General features: G+C 41.6%; 1 protein-coding gene across 4 annotated transcripts in view; it reads left to right on the forward strand.

Moving 5' to 3' along the window:
* The window catches only part of ELF1 (E74 like ETS transcription factor 1), an 87,917-nt gene that overhangs the window by 15,149 nt on the left and 56,046 nt on the right, over nt 1-16,722 (forward strand). The window contains exon 1 of one of the 4 annotated variants that reach the window (XM_033052598.1): nt 7,354-7,407. The exons of 2 other annotated variants lie outside the window; for them this stretch is intronic. The gene's annotated coding sequence lies outside the window, so the exon portion shown is untranslated. Of the gene's footprint in view, nt 1-7,353; nt 7,408-7,702; nt 7,721-16,722 lie in introns of those variants that run through there. One more of the 4 variants, XM_033052599.2, reaches the window with a different exon arrangement.

Genomic DNA, 16,722 nt, shown 5'->3' on the forward strand with positions numbered 1-16,722 from the left:
TTTAAGACAGCAACAGTAATTTCCTGTAGCACGGATGACTTTCTAGGACTGCACAGCCTCTGCAACCTAACCCTCTGGTCTTTACAAGAAAATTAGTTGGTTTTTTTTTTTTTTTTTTTTAAAAAAAAAAAGGAGGCTGCTGCAACTTTGGTTCCAGAGCTGTCTAGCTAAGGGCGGTGCCTAGCTGTTCTTCCTCAGGAGAGGGTTTGATGAGGAACATGATGATCCCTCCCCCTCTGCTCCCACCCTGTAAAGAGGCCAAACAATAACAGCAATACTGACACCACTGTGCTGTAGCTTTGGCATGTGTCTGTGAGCTAGTATCTGGGTGTACCAAATACTTTGTGATTAATAGCATTCCTGTATAGAAACTTCTGAAAATCTCAGAAGTTCTTGATTTTTGTACTGATAAATACAGACATTAAAAAATCCACTATGAACACTGTTTTGGTTTTGTTTGTTTTTTTTTCTTTTTTCTTCTTCCCAGTATGTTTATTATTCATGAATGTGTTGCAATATCCAAAAATGTAATGAGTGACTCACAGAATGAGCAGAGGGAAAAATACAGTTACAACTTTTTTATGAGAATTTTTAGCAAACTACAAAGTGTCCTAGTTGAGAAACCACTGTTGGACCATATAAAATTTGCCCAGCCCTCGTTTTACGTTCCTTCTGGATGTGCTTGCAACATAGTTTCACTTAGTATATATTTCTGCTCATTCGCATCTCCGATTTTTTTTTCCTTTCTTGTATCAGGGATTACAACATTCCGACATCAAAAAGAAAAACTACAGAACAACCTGTTTACAAATAGTTCTGGATTTTGTGTTTGTGTGTGCAAGAAAGGAAAAGAGCAAAGGCTAAATTTGCCACTACTGGTGCAATAACATCTGGTTACTGGTTTCAGATTAAGCTAGTATTCTTCAAAAACTATCCTTTCAAGGATTCCAGAGCAAATACAACCATCCTGTTAATGCAGCATAGCTCTGAAGGAGTATAATAGTAGGGGATCTGAAGCATGTGGGATGATGTTGGGTGTGCTGTTCTACTTCAAGAATCAAAACTGACTTTCTTTCTGGAAAAATTGGTTCTTATTTTTGGAAAACCTGGATTTTTTTTTCATTCATATGTTTTTGAATTTTGTCAGTATTCATAAATTTTACTTTGTGTCTTGTACCCCCTTACCTTTGTATCTTTCTTGCACAATAGTGGGAAATCCATATTTGCTTAAAAGCTGTGAGTGCAAATCTCTAGAGATAGATAGCAACCTAATACTTGTCTTTCAAACCAGCTGTACCCACAAGTGATAATTTCTTTTGCAAAGTTAAGGACCTAGCATAATCTTACTGTGGTCAAGATTGTACAGATTTGTATTTTATTAAAGTATATTTTAAAGGAATTTTCAAAGCTGATACACATACCATGTGAGAATTTGGAATAAAGACATGATGCTGCTTTGCACTTGTTGATTCTCTTGGGATATTCAGTAATTCAGTAACAAAAATGAGTTCATTTTGGCTTGCTTTGTTTCAAGTATGTTGTAGTGAGATGTTCTCTATATAAAATAGTATTGCCTTTACAATGCAAATCTGTACTTGGGTCTTAATTAGAATTATACTATTTTCTGCCTTGTTTCAGTAACAAGTTGTGCCTTTTCAAACAGTAAAATCTTCTAGATTTAAAAAAAAAATAAATCCAGATAGAGTTGGCTCTTTGTTGGCATAAAATGCATTGCTCTGTCCATGTCCTTCTGATTAGTTGTCTTGTTTCTTGTAGGGTGTTCTTGTAGCAATTGTCTTACTGGAACAGTTTCTGCAGATGGCATTCAAAGTTGGCCTTTTTGGATCAGATTAGTGACAATGAATGAAGAACTGGAAATTAGAAAATTAGAAGTGAACTGGATTTTAGGATGCTGAAGGTTTAACTGTCTGTCTGAGTGTGCTTACCGATAGCATTAGGTGACACATGACAATTTATCAATTTTCTCCTGGGAAACTTGGTAACATTGCATTGCAATTTGCATTTGCAAATTTTGCAAATATTTGCAGATCATGATTTAACTCTTTTTGTTTCATTATTGTTGTGGGGTCTAAAGCTCACTGAGAGAAGTAGTATGGGGTATAAATTTGTCCCGTCTCTATTTTCATTTCTTTGCGTGACTTGCCTTCGACCTGTGGGTTTACAAGTGTGACTTTTGTCACACCTACTGGCAGGGGTATTTATAGGATGTTAAATAACTTTCAGTACACTTTCTGAAACAAACAGGCAAGGAATGCAGAGGGAGGCTAGAACAAAAGCTAACTCAGGTCAGAAAACCATGGGATAAGCAGCACCTCTTGTCCTTCCCCTCTGCCTTTAGCATTCCCAAGTAATTTTTTTTTTTTTTTGTGACTGTTGTGCAATCATGTGAATCTTAGGATGAAAAATTTACCTGAGTGCAGTCCCAGTGTAGCGGTTATTACTACCCCAGAGGGAGGTCTGATGTCCTTGGCTGGCAGTGCTCATCACAGTCTGATCTAGTTCAAGAGCAGCCAGCATTCCCCATCCACCCAGTCAGCTTTCTGCCACAGTAAGGCATTTAACAGGATCAGTGGAAGGCTTAACAGGTACCACATGGATCAGAACCAGTGCAAGGAGAGGATGGGAGGGGAAAAGTGTGGTTAGGGCTGGTAAAGAAGTGCCAGGGAGAAGTTGGAGCCTGTAGTTTCTGTCTGACAGTGAATCAGAGATTATCCTGTATCTACTACCTGGAATTTTGCAATTCTTTTCCTCCACAGCTTGCTTGTCAGTAGAAAGGAGAATATACCCAGATCTTAAACCATTCTCAGAAATATTGATAAGCATTACTTCTCAGCAGAGGCAAACCTATAACAAAAGGAAGAAGGAAGGAACTTGAAAGAGTGAGGAAAAGTAGCTTTTCCTAGAGGTTTGTCATTGCTGGGATGCGACCTAGGAATACCTTAGAGGTGACCCAAGAAGAATTTGGGCAAGGCTATACAAGGTCAAGGGTTTGTAGTTGTATGGGATGTTGCTGTACTGCTGGCAAATCTTTGCCAAATCTGCCTTCTCTGGTAGGAAACACTGGAGGAACGGTTGAAAGGACAAAATGAATGAAGTTAAAGCTGCCTGGTGCTCAGTTGTGAATCCATTTAATTTCAGACACCTCTCTAGCCCTTCTGCTACCAAGGAATCATTTGTGGAGACTTATGCTACCACAAACTTGGGAAACACTCCCTTGTGTATTTGTAAAGATGACATTTATTCTCTGAAGGTTTGCAATTAAACATGGATGGCCAGGATGCTTTCCCTCTCAACTTTTGAAAATACAGTGTTTTTTTAATGTGCACTTTGTTTACAACCACCTTTCTTTTCCAACAATTCAACTAAAATTCAGAAGACAAGCACAGTGTAAAAGTAGACTGTATTTTCTCAAATTCATTGTACTCTACTTTCACAGTGTGCCTTAAAAAAAATCACTAAACCATACCTTTAAATTGCAATTTAACTGATAGCTGCATGGGTTTCTATCCAGGTGTTATCCACATTTCTTCTGTGAAATTCTTTTCTATTGAAATCTCTGAAAATGCAAAATTGTAGATGGCAAACAGTTGTCTTAAAAATATCAGAAGTGTATTGCCTGAATTTGTGATTAAGTTTTTAAATAACACAATGCTAGGAATTTTTCTGTGCCTAAAGTCCTAGCAGAGACTTCCTTTGGGCATAGGAGTAAGTTACCTTATAATTTCCTGATGCAATTTCTCCATGTGTAAATATTTAAGTCATTATGCGTTGGTCAGAATTAGAAACCCACAGCAGTGTCAGCCTGTGTTGTATGTGGGAGGTGCTGGCCCATAAAACTAAAATACCAGGACAGTAACATTGTGATAGATGCACATAATGTTTATTGGATTAAAATGTGATAGGACCACTGCTAGTGTTTCTTGCTGTTGCACACAAGGAGAAAAGAAGCTGCATGAGTTTGGGTGTTAAGACTTAGGTGAAAGCTGGTTCAAGTGTTGTCCTTCCATACACAGTGTCATGTTGGGTGCATCCATTGCTCAGGTGTTCTTTAGGACTGCGCTTATGAATAAGATTGTTGGAATTTTTCCTTCCCTTCCAGAGACACCTGAGATGAACTGTTTTGCAAAACTTGAGATACTGAGATCCTACAAAAAGAGACACAAACCAGAAGCTTCTTAAATCAGATTTTTATCCGGTCTTGAGGCAGAGTTTGATGAAGCCCCAAGTCTATATGAGGTGATTGCATGAGCCTGAGCTAGGAGCAGGGTGGTGGGATCTCCTCTTGCAAAAGCGGAAAGGAGTTACAGCATCTTGAGCTGCTTTAGGAGTGGTACCACAGGGTGTCACATGAATGGGGGCTTGCTAGGACTTCTCATGTGGTGAACTTGTGTGTAATGTAGCAGAAAAATGAAAAGAGCTTTTGGATCTAAATTTTCTGCTCCTTTTCCTTCATCAAAACAGTGTTTTCTCTTCCCCAACCCCCGTCCAAAACCGAAAGCTGAACACAGTCATAGACCTTCCTTTTGGTTTGTTTTTATGAGACTAAATGGTATGTCTTTCAGGTGGGGCAAGAGACCTCCAGAGCACACCATTCTTGGTGTGTCCTCACATGGCTTCAGAGTTTCAGGCTGCCCCTTGTGCAGGAGAGCTGCTTTGTTCTGCTCCTGTGCCTCCTGGCAGCCCGTCTCATCCTGCCCTTGCAGACCTGTAGCTTTCAGAGCCAGTTGTGAAGCAGGGAGGCCATTACCAAAGTAGGGTGTGAAAAGAGAAGCAGCTTGCTTGGGTTCTCACTTGAGGCTGGCAGAAGTGAGAGCCACATCCAGGTCTCTCCCACCCCAAGCCTGCTGGGCTGCACTGCTCCCCTTGGAGCACATGATTTGGCATGTGTTTCTGTGGGAGCTGGGGCCAACAGCAATGTGAAAATGGTATTGTGCATTATTTATTTATTTATTTATTTGTGCAGCCTTAACTTTTCTGCTGGTGGGCTCCACCCTCTGCCGTGCTGTGCGGCTGCACAAATATTTGCTCTGGGAAACAGTGGGGGGAGTAGCTCAGTGTAAGGAATATGAGGCTGGGATGGAGTGGAGGGCTAAAGCTGTTTAAATTGGCTTAAGCTGTGCTGTTGGTCAGTGTCTAGCTATGTCTTTTGGGCGAATGGTGATCTAAGTTTCGTGGAAATACTCATCCCAGCAATGGGCAAGGTCACTTCTTCTTCAAGCCAAAATTATTATTAGCAAGAAACCTGATACAGTTCCAGGGATGAACATGCACCTGCATTCTCTCTTGCTAAATATGTTTACATTTTACATACGCTTTTTAAAAAAAATACTGCTTCCAGTTTTAGCATAGAAACAGCAAAATGTCTGAATAGCTTGTGCTAATACATCACTGCGAAATGATTTTTCAATTTAGTTGATTGCCTGGATAAGAATGTGTTGTTTCTTTCCTCTCTAAAACATAATTATTAGACTTTCTTTAATTATTAAAATGGTGCTCTCCCTGTGCCAATGTTACAGTTCCTTGTAACTGCTGTGCACCTGGGTCAGATTTCTTCCCTCCGTACCCCATGATTTACAAAGGGTTTTGCAACACAAGAAACAAATGCTTTTAGATGTAAGATTGCATTAGACTTAAGTTGTTGGAGAGAAGGAATATACATCTGTGGTGAGAGGTGAAAAATACATAGTGACTAAAATAATGACACAGTATTTTCTCCTCATGGACTTTTTTCAACTGAGAAATACAAATGAAGTCAAATTTTGATAAAAAGCTGTAGTGATGATATTTTAGTACTGACTTAATTGATACTTTTAATCAGTAAGTCATAAAAAGTATACTGCTGCTTCTTTTTTCAGATCTTCCACTAAAACAGGCTGCAAAAACAGGATGATAAACTGCATCTAATAAAATCATACATGAGTAGCTGCCCTTTAAACAATAAACGGGGACTGAGTTTTGCTTTTAAGTGCCATTCAGGTGTCATAAGCACTCAGTTACTTGGAAGTAACCCCAAAATTTTCTTCTTGGTAATTAAACATAGCCAGTAGTTAGAGATATTAGTGTCCATAGAACTATGGGTTTTATGCAGTGCAAAACTTGTGGGACTAGTGTTTATTTATTACTGGGAGCATTAATGACAGCTGTCCTGAAATGTATTTGAATTTATCTCAATGGGTTTGCTAGAAGTAGCTTCAGGTTTTTCTTACTCTCATCTTCCCTGCTCATTGCAAGGTTGCTCCTGCTGCTTCCTCGCTTCTCAGCTCCTTGCCCTGCTGTTACACCCTCTCAGTTGGCTGCATGGCTTGGGTCCTTGTGCCATGCCTTCCCTTATGGCAGTGCACTGCTTTGGACTCTTTTCTGGGAATTTGTGGAAAACCAGTGCACGTACCAGCACACAAACAAAGCATGAGCTTACCCTTCCTACAGAAACAAGGTGGAAGTAACTCTGTCCTCACCCTCTTTGCTGTGTTTTTAAGATTACACTTCTGTCAGGCCTTTCAGCATGCTGTGTGCGATTGTAGAGCCCGTCCCAAGCACCTACACTACTGTGGGCTAGGTGGCTTTCAGTGTGTTGTTAACCGGGCGCAAAGTTTGTTTAAAGAACGTGAAGAGCGTATCAGAAATTTACCAGAAATCCCAGGAGCCCTGGCTCTGGCATTGGCTGGCTGGCTGTGCTCCATTGGTGCTGGACTCATACTGAATTTCCCCAAGCTTTTTGGCCCTTGAGTTTCACTCTTTTTCAGGGGTTAACCAGTTTGGTGTGAGCAAGATGATATTGGTTGAAAAGATGAGATGTTCCACAGAAACATGTTTGTTCATTTAGTTTAGGATGAAAGAACACAGTCTTAAAGTGTGCCAGGGGAGGTTTAGCTTAGACATTTCATCACGGAAGGGGTGGTTGGGCATTGGAACAGGCTGCCTAAGGGGGTGGCACTTGGTGCCATGGTCTAGTTTGCCAGGGGAGTGTTTGGTCATGGTCATACACGATGATGTCAGAGGTCTTTTCCAGCCTAGTTGACGCTGTGAATTGTTACTCCTGGAGGGGAGCGGGCGCGATGTTTGGTGAGGCTCGGAGGCAGCGGCGGGGCGCGGGGCGGCTCGGGCGCGCTCCGCACACGAGGGAGCCGGGCCGAGCGGAGCCGGGCGGGTCACGAGGCCGCCGCCGGCCCGTCCCCCCCGCACCCCGCCGCCACCTGCGGGCCGGGCCCGGCGGAGCGCCGGCCGCCGCCCCGGGGCGTGTCGTGTCGTTCCGAGCCGAGCCGCCCGGCCCCGCGGTGAGTCACCGTCCGGGGCCCGGGCACCACTTCCCCCTCTCGACAGGAGCCATTTTAGCTGCACGACGCTGCGGGGAGGCCGGGGCGGCGCCGCGGGCCCCGCGGCCGGGCGGTACGTGCTGCCCGGGCAGCGAGAGCCGGGCGGGCAGGGGCGGGCGGGGGGACGCGGCGCTCGGGCTACGGGCGGCGGCTGCCGCTGCCTCGACGTGCGGCCGCGCCCGGGGCAGCGCTCCGCAGCCGTCGGGAGTGAGAGAAGCTGCGGGCGAGAGGGAACTTCTGGAAAAGCGAAATAGAACTTGGGCCGTGAGTAAAGGGACGTCTTGGGCCAGCAGCGCCGTGAGCTGCCTGAAGCTGAGCCTGTTGCTGCGGGCAAAGGGCACCGCGGCTGTGCTTTTCTGAGCAGCGCGCCGCGAGTGTGACAGCTGGTTTGTAATTCTGCTGCGTTTTATACCTTTGTCTCCTTTTGAGCGTGCGGGGGTGCCAGGCAGGCTGCTGGTCTGAGCCCTCCAGCCGCCGTTCAGCGGACTGTAAAATACACGAATTTTATTTATTCTGAAGCTTCGTGTGCCTGGACTCGGCTAGCATGGAGCAGAGCACGGACCAGAGCGATTCGGGCAAAGTGTTGGCTATCAGCGCTGCGGCTTTGAGCACCTTCGCTCCGCTGCTGTTCGCCCGGTGTGGTCCGTGGTGACTTTAAAATGGCAGATTTAAAATATCATTTTAAAGACAGATCATTCTCTGCGCCCTTAAATTGAAGTTCTCTTTCTGCCGAAACAGAGCCATTAGCGGCAGCCGCCGTCGTTTCGAAATAGAAGGAGTTAAGTTGTTGCGCGGGCAGGTACTCGTCTTTTCCTGAAAATTTTTAAGAAATGGAAGTTATGGGTAATGGTGTACATGGCAGGCCAATTAGAAAATAGGCTTAGTGGTAGTTGTAATGGGAGAAGAAAATCTTGGAGGTAATTGTGGTGCGTCAAATTGCTTCTTAAACTTCTAGTGGACGAAAACCACCTTGATTCGCCTAATTGTGTACTTCTGAACTCTAGCAAAGTATTTTGAAAAAGAATCACTGTTTCCACCTTTATTGAATGAAAATGTTCTTTAGAAAGAAGTTTTGTCTGAGTGTATAACTTTGAACCCCGTATTTCAGTCTGTCACTCTAGAAATCAAATTCGATATCTTCGTACTGAAAATTAAATGACAGAGCACTTGAGCTGTTGTGCACAGGGAAATATTTTCCAGGTTCATTTACTGTCTTGAGCCTGTATCTGAGAAGTATAATGGAGTCTTGCTTAGTACTGTGATCAGTTGCAGGGGAGGGACAGAGGGAGGCAACCATTAAGTAAATGGTCATGTTTTGGGTGAGGCTGTCTCTTGTCTTCAGCCTTCCCAGTATTCAGCCGTATCATCTTTGGCATCTTACAGAACAATGTGTTTTCACTATTTTTTCATTTTACATTTTGTGGGGTTTTTTTTAATTTCTAAAAGCAACAAGTTTTGCAAGTGTTTGGGAGATTTTCTTAATGCATGTTGAAAAATCACAGATAAAATTAAAGAGCAACAACTTGAAAAAAAGTATTTTGTCTTAGTAATAGAAGGTTTTTTTTCTGAAAAATTCTTAAAGGTATTTGCATCTTTCTTTTTATCATCATAACTTTTATTTTCAGATCCTGAGGCTCTCTGCTTGCAGCTGGTAGAACATGACCCTCCCTTTCCTTATCTCTTTTCTCCCCTTCTTTCTTTTGCACCAGACCCTGTTGAGACATCCAGCGCTAAAAGCTTAAAACCTCAAGTTTTTCTTTTTAAGTCATCTCCCAAGCTGCAGCTGCTTATCTTGAGCAGGAGGCTTTTTGTGTTCTGAAGGGTGACTGCTGCTACTTTCTCTTGATTAGGGCTTCACAGAGGAGCAGTTCCTCTTTGAAGGCAAAAGCTGCCATGTTCAGTCTCTCTGTTCTTGCACAAGCACTTTGCCAGGGCTATGGATGCATCTGTGGTACAGTGGTGGAGCTAGAAAAAAAGTGATTTGAAAGTCCTCCCAAGACTTATGGATGACAGCTTGGACAGATCTAGAAGGCAGAGGAGTGGATTAGAAGGTACAGAGTAATGGTGTTAGTTCCTGTACAGCTGAAGACCATGTATGTCTCAAAAAAACCAAAGAATCCCACCTTTCCTCTCCCACAGCCCTAAGGCAGGGATCTTTCCGTTTGTTTCCATTTGGGTTGAGTTTGTGATTGTTGAGAGAGCCATGGGAGTGGTGCCATTAGATGTCAGTTAGCTTGAATGTTATTTCCAGATCCCTGCTTTTACAGAAGTGTTGGTTTTCTAATCTGCTCTTTTCTCATCCCTTGAATACTAGAATTGTCAAGTCCGTGGTGTTGGTCCTCAATGAGAAGAAGATAAGAGGTAGACATCCAGATTTGAAGAATGTTGTTGGCCTGGTATAACCTGATGTTTCAGGATTGCTGCAAACTCATACTTCAGTTGTGTGTGTTACTTTTTGGGCACTTGATGTATGAAAAAAGCTGTATACATGAGGAGTATTTCAGCACAGCCATATTCAAGGGAGGGAGCTGTGGCGGGACTTTCCTCATTGAGCTGATAGAAAAGAAAGATAAATAGAGGTTTTCCTTCTATGTTAGAGGAGAAGCTTTGATCTCCAAAACAACTTTCTCTTCTTGCAGGTGTTAGCAAAATTTTCTCAGCTTTTGTTGTTTTCACTGACAGTTTTGGTAACTCACTGGAGTTTTGTTGGGCGTGCAATAAGGAGCAAGGACTTTCCCTCACCACAGTGATTCAGCACAGGAGTGGCAGGAGGTGGAGTTCACCTTTCCAGGCTTGGTTACAGTCTGTACCATAAGGTCTGAAACTTTGCTACCATATGCCAGTGATTTATGGTGCTTATAATTTTAATGCCCCTGATGTGTTTTAGAGATTATTTGTATTCTTAAATCTTGCTTTCTTAAATCTTACCTAAGTGTTTCTTCACAGATAAAGTAGTTGACAGGGACTGTACATACTGGAATTTTAAATCTTTTTCTTATCACAAGTCTGCAGCAGCTGTGTGAAAGGCTCTGGATGTTTTCACTTTCCTGACCTGACCTGGTTAATCTATGTAGAGGTAGAAACAATTTATTCTTCAACATGAGCCTTTGGCAAAGCTTCCCACTGTGTCAGTGGTTGTGCTGAGGGGATCGCGTTGGACAGGGATCAAAGTTTATGCATTCTTACGTTGGTGTGCTTTAGGCCTTACCTGTCAGCCATCTTCAGTGTTGTATCAGAGGGCTGGAGCTCAGGTCATTTATTTGTCCTTGAAGAGATCACTTCTCTTGTGTCATTTGTGAGTTTGTACTAGGTTCAAGCAGGCTTCAATGTGAAACCGATAGTAGTTTTGTTAGCCTGGAAAGGACCTCCAATTCCTAAATTTGCATATAAAAATTATTTTTCTCTGTATTGAGGGAGAAGATACTATGGTTGGAATAATTTACTAGGAATAGGAATGCTAAGTACATAGGTTGGAATCTGTGGGAAAGAGTTGCTTTGGGGTGGATTGAATGTCACTGTCTTCATCTATAATTAGACATTTTAGTCTATTTCTAGAACACCCTATATTTAACTCATCAACAACATTTCTGTGTGAATATACCAAATACATTTTTTGTTTTGAGGGGAATGTACTGTGCTTCTTGAATGTTATTAGTGTACTAATGGTTTCATCGCCTCACTTGTGAGCTCCTTCCGCATTTCCTTCACCTTCTTGTGTGGTAGTGGTTTGACTTCTGAAGTGGGCTAAGTATAAATGTCATGCCACAGAATCCCTGAGTTTCTCTGTTAGAAGAAAAGGGTGAACTTGGGTGATTCAAATTTTTTCCTGCTCTTCAGAGAAAGAAACATTTTTACCTATTGTAAAAATAGCTGCTTATACTGTTCTGTCGTGCTGTATGTTCCTCTAGAGTTACTTGTGTTTTTCATGAGATCCTTTGACAGAGTGAATAAAGCGGACAGGTTAGAAGAAAACCACCTTGCTCTTCTGAGCTTAATATCAAGTCACTTCTGCTGTTCTGCAGTTTTCAGTTATCTTGGTGTTTATTCAATTTTAAGTTGCAGCTAGGGAAAGAAGCAGCAAAATATGATTGTGAAACTACAGTTACAATTTGGTACCCAGTGCTGACCACTGTCAAAAAATTAATGTTTAACTTGCCCTTCCAACCAGACTCAATTTCAAGTTAAAAGCAAGTTGACAAGGATACTGACAGTTTCCCACTCTTTGTACCTGCTGCGTGTTCTGCCCTACATAATTTTGGAGCTAACAAGACTAGTTTCTCAAGGATGTGATGACATGGTTTGTTTTTAGTGGGGGCTGTCTTTGCAACCAGAAGATGACCCTCTTAGCTTTCATGAAAACTGTCTTGAAGGCACTGGGGCTTGCGCATCATCTGCTGATGACAGAATTTGCCTGGCATTGTCCTCGGAGGTGGTGGTTACATTATCCATTCTCATCCTCTTGATACACTTTCTGTTTTGGGTTGTCATTCCCCATCTCCATAGTCTCTGTAAACTATTTACTCTCTATATCTATTCAAGCTTTAGTCCCGATTTTACCTGCAAATTAAGCATGCAAACGAGAGTGTTAGCTATCAAGAAAGTAAAAAAAAAAAAAAAAAAGAAAACGAAGAAAAAAGTGAAGCTTATGAGCTGTGGAGGGCAAAGGGTCTCAAAATGCACACGTTGCAAGAATTCACTTCCCTGTCTCGTGGTGCCCCTGAACCAGCTTGTTGAGAGCTATGTGAGCCCAGCCAAGGGCTCCAGGTACTCTTGCTGGTGAGCTATTGAGAGGCCATCCTGTTGGTTAGGGTTTTTTTTCAGACCAACTAATGTTTATTTCAAAAAGAGAAAAGAAGGAACTATAGAGAGGAAGTGTCTATCTGGGGACCTTTTTTCTTTACAGAAAAAAGATGGTTTAGTCATATGAATGAAAATGAAACTTTCTGTGTTGAAAAACAGTCTAAAGTTTGCTTAGGATGGCTTGCAGCATTTTCAAAAGTTCTGGACCTTTTTGGTGAAAAAAAAAAAGTGTTTCTTTTAGTATCAGTTCAAAGCAACAATGAAATAAGTTGCTTTTGAAGCAACTAAGTGAAACACAGTTTTAACTGAACGGGTTGTAATCTGAGGAACCTGATCTAGCTGAGGATGTCCCTTGCTCACAGTAGGGGGGTGGACTAGATGACCTTTAAAGGTCCCTTCTAACAAAAACTATTCTATGATTCTTATGCAGAAATCATTATTTTAGACAGTTTAAATATGGACGATGAAGGGATTTCTGGAGGAAAAAAGCAGCAAGAAAGTTACTTTTGGCAGAATATTTTCCTATTTGGGCACTTCTGAAATACATATATCTGATTATGAATGCTTGATGTAATACAGCATTCTACCATTTGTTTTTATAAAGACCTAATTGTCTTTTAGTGTAGTCCTTCAAATGGCATGTATTAAATCCTGTTTAGTGATACTGGACCAGAAATAATTCTGAACAGTAAGAAATATTGAAAAACATTTTGCCAAACTACATGATAAGAGCTTGGACTTGCAAATTTATTTATTTATTTTTTAAAATTTGTGATAGGGGTATCTGCAGAAAAGGTTTAATACTCCTGAAGCAATGTAGCTAGAAGGGTATATTTTGTGTCTAGATTCTGGTGCTGGTAATGATTAAAGCATCTCTTAAGGGTGCTATGTGTTCAGATGGGCTCTGGAAGCATTTTGTCAATTTGTGCTTTTAGACTTCATAAACAGAAAAGCTGTGATGACATTTATTGATATACGATGATGTGAAATCTGTGCATTTGAGGGGAAAGGGTAGCAGTTATTACTTGCAAATAGCTAGCTCGGTAAAATCCCATTGCCTTTAGAGAGGAAGGCCAGGACTAGTGATGCATGCATGCTGCACAGATGCAACATGACAGTAAAAAAAGGAGATACAAAAAAAATCAGTGTGAAGTTTGGTGGGTTCATTTTTGCTGCCTTAAATGAGGATCTCTAGGTGGGGTGAAACCTCTACTGTGTGGAGAAAGCAGTTTCTTTCTGACAGAGACTGCCTTTGGAGAATCTGTTACACTGTCATGAACAAGCCTGGTATTTATTAACTAGATGGGAGAATAATGCTAGTGCCTTGATGCTGTCTCTGGTATTTTCACATACCATGTGCTTACAGAACTTAGGTGCACACTGAAGGTGCTTCAGCCTCACATCAGTTGCTTTTTCACTCATAAGTGAAGGCAGCATATGTAACTTCCCTGCTGACTTGGTGGCACATCCCATTAAACTCACATGGCAGCGGTTTACATGGATGTGCCCTGGAGCACAGGAGGGAGATGTGGGCTAAGCAAGTTTTGCCTGGATAGTGAACTGTCCTGGAGGTGATGGGTTGTAAATCCTGAAACAGCTCGTTTAGCATCTGCCCAGGCCCTTAGCTTGCCCTTAGGTAAAGCTCAACAATAAAGCTGTATTAGTTGAGGTAAAGTTGCAGTTTAAATTCTAAACCTACATTTTTGTGAGCATACAAACCTGCACCGGTCTAATTTAATTTAAAATGTGCCTTTAGCAAAACAGTCAGAGGTGGCCGTGGTCATTCTTGGATGTTTCCCTGGCAGAAGCACTCATCCAGCTGCTTGAGGACTGCCATCCTCATTTTTTCTCGCTGACAGCATAGATTGTTTCCTAGTGCTTTATTGCCTTCCCTCCTATCTGCAGTCCAAGCTGTTTGCAAGAGCAACCTTTTCCTTATCTGGTTCAGCCAAGATGAGCCAAGTTGACAGGTCAGATGTTGATGCCACAAAAGTTGCTGGGCTAGTTGACTGAACCAGGTTAGGGATTGATTTCAGAGTGGTGGAGCTGTGGAGTTTGTAAGAGCTGGGGTTGAGCAATAAGGGGAAGGACAAAGTAGCACAGTTGTCCTTGGTAAAGGACCATTTTTCATGACCAATGCTTCAGCAAAGTGATACCTTAGGATGATTGACTCTACATGTCACATCAAAACTTGTTTTCCAGTGAGTTATCTGAACACCACAGCTAGATGCTTCTGATTGAGAAGAAGAATGTCTTAACTAATAAATTAAGTACTACCCAAAGTTGTGTAAAGGCATAAATCTCGATAATGTAAAATGGGAGAAAAAGGCGTTTGCTTGTTAGTTTGGGATCATGTGCAAATAAAAACTTTTGGTGAGGGCAGAAGCTTAGACTTCTTTGTTCTTTTTACTCCTGTAAGAAGAAGAGGAAGGAAGCGCAGGGATGAGAACTACGTTGCTGCAGTTTTGAAAGAATGTTAACTTCTTGCATTGTTTAAAAATATTTTAGTTATTCCTGTCTGCTAAATCAGGTTATTGAAATGAAATTATGACCTTTGCTCTAAGCCTGAAACAATCCAGAAGAAAAGCAGGTGTTCGAGAAGATTAAACCTCTTACCTCAGCTAAGAAGTGTTCTGGTGGGGCTGGGGTTCTAAGGGTGCCATATTCTTGCTGAGACTAAAAATGTAAGAATGAGGAAGAATTTTAGAAGTTGATTATGGTCAGTTGCCAAGAGCAATGCCATGATAAATTATTAACTCATTGCACTGTACTGCCTTGTAGTGCAAACAGAATAGCTGGTTATTGTGCTCTGCTTGGTAAGTCAACACTGTAAAAAATTCCTCAGTTATCTGGAAAATGTCTTCTTTGGGGTGTTTATTAAAGGGATACGGTGGAATTAAAAATCATGTGCCCCTTGCTGAAGCTGGTTAAAACCAGCAGAAATCCACAGAGGCAGTTTCTTTCTTTCTGTCTGAAAAGCCTGGTCAGTGGTTGTTGGTTGGCTTGGTTTCGCTTTTGCTCCTCTCTTTTCACAGTGCTTTGATGAGGTGTGGTCCCTCCTACCTTCCCAAAAAACACACCAGAACCAGGCAGTTGGGCTCTTAGGTGCGGAGACATGAGGCAAGTTGACTCATAGCCGTTCTGCTGGAAAAGCCGTTCTGTGGAGACCACTCCTCCTGTGCTAGCTGTAACTGAGTCAGAAGAACAAATGCAGGAGCATGTGGGTACCTTGCTGCTGCCATGCAATAGCAGTCTCAAGGAATAAATTTTCAATCTTTTAAGGGTTAAGTCATCCTGATTTTTGTTTTGCTTTTATAATTGTAAATACCTCAGCATTTACCTTTGTGTTTTTGCTTAAACTATAGAGCTTGGAAACTTAGATGATATTAAGGTACCTCAAAATAATTTATAAATGAACATTCCCCTCCCCCTCTTATATATTAGCCTATGCTTCTTGCATTAAATTTTTAAGTTAATAATCTATAATTCATGTGATAGATATGAATTGCCACGTAAGTATTACTTTTTGTGTTTGTTATGTTTAGAGCTAGAACCGTAGTAATACACCATGAAAATAAATAGGTATGAGAATTTTGAAATGCTTGCTGTGATAAAATCTGTTGTTCTGTAGCAGGACACAGATAAGCTTTCAGGGTTAAAAAGAATATGCAGCTTGAGAGCAAAACATTTCTGGACCAGTGTCAGCATCTGCCACCCTAGTTTTCTTAGGAAAACATTGAATCCTGCCAGTACATGTTGCAAGATATGACCAACGTGACTTACAAACTAAGAAGCAAATCTGCAAAATGCTGTTGGCTACATAGCATTGTTGGAATCTGAGATGGAAAATACTTTTTTTTTTCTTTTTCAGTTCTCCTTTTGCCAATCCAGCAAAATTTAGTAAGGTTCAGTTCATGCTGCAAGGCTTTTTTGTTCAGAAAGACTTTTGAGCAACCTTTATTTTTCTTTTTTTTTCCTTTTTTTTTTTTAAATTTGTTGGCGGCCTGGGATTACTTGAGTACTTGTCAAGGGTAGGACGTGGGTCTTACGTGAATGTCAGAAATGCTACCGAAGCAAACACGCTCTTAGGGTCTGATGGGTCCTAGTTTAGGGCTTTCTTTCTGATTTCCAGAGCATGATGTGGTCAAGTGTTCAGTGACATGGAGTGATGTAGTCTTGTCTTTTGAGGCAGGGGACACCTGTGGTTCTGTGGAATAACCCAGGTGGCCATAGAGCTTGTGTGGGAGTGCATGAAAGCCAGGGATAAAGTATGCTCTATAAGAGGAATCTAATTGAGGAATATACTTCTATGTTAGAAATGAGGAGAATTTGGACCCTGTTCTTTTCCAGGAAACTGCAAAGCTCTGCCTTTGAGGGGGCTGTTTTACTAAGAGTAAAACAGTCACCAAATGAAGGTGGTTTTATTCTGAACTGTTTTGGGATGGGATGGAGACCATGCTGGGATGAAGCACCTTGGTTCCATGAAGGGTAAAATGTGTTCAGATACTCCTTGAAATCTGATGAAGATGTGTACTGCTTTTAAGTTTATGCAGAAAATTCTCCTGACTACAGCAGTATGTGGTAGTGT

Source organism: Catharus ustulatus, chromosome 2, assembly GCF_009819885.2.
Source record: "Catharus ustulatus isolate bCatUst1 chromosome 2, bCatUst1.pri.v2, whole genome shotgun sequence".
Taxonomy (NCBI): domain Eukaryota; kingdom Metazoa; phylum Chordata; class Aves; order Passeriformes; family Turdidae; genus Catharus; species Catharus ustulatus.